We start from the raw sequence: 207 nt of genomic DNA, 5'->3' as shown, positions 1-207 counted from the left end.
GTTTCTTTTGAGTGTGTGTTTTTTTGTGTGTTTTCGTTTTTTTTTTGTGTTTTCGTTTTTTTTGTGTTTTCGTTTTTTTGCGTTCTTTTCGTGTGTGTGTGTGTGTGTTTTCTTTCTGTTATGTTTGCTTTTGTTTTTTTTCATTTGGTGTTTGATTTTTTTGTGATTTGTTATTAGTTTTTAATTTCATGTTATTATTTTCTTTTG

At 26.1% G+C, this 207-nt stretch overlaps 1 protein-coding gene across 1 annotated transcript in view; it reads left to right on the top strand.

Moving 5' to 3' along the window:
• The window catches only part of LOC119592270 (serine-enriched protein-like), a 38500-nt gene that overhangs the window by 16385 nt on the left and 21908 nt on the right, over positions 1-207 (top strand).

The sequence above is a fragment of the Penaeus monodon genome, chromosome 30, assembly GCF_015228065.2.
Source record: "Penaeus monodon isolate SGIC_2016 chromosome 30, NSTDA_Pmon_1, whole genome shotgun sequence".
In the NCBI taxonomy this organism is placed as follows: Eukaryota; Metazoa; Arthropoda; class Malacostraca; order Decapoda; family Penaeidae; genus Penaeus; species Penaeus monodon.
The sequence above is the reverse complement of the archived record's forward strand: the minus strand, read 5'-3'. Positions and strand labels throughout refer to the sequence as shown.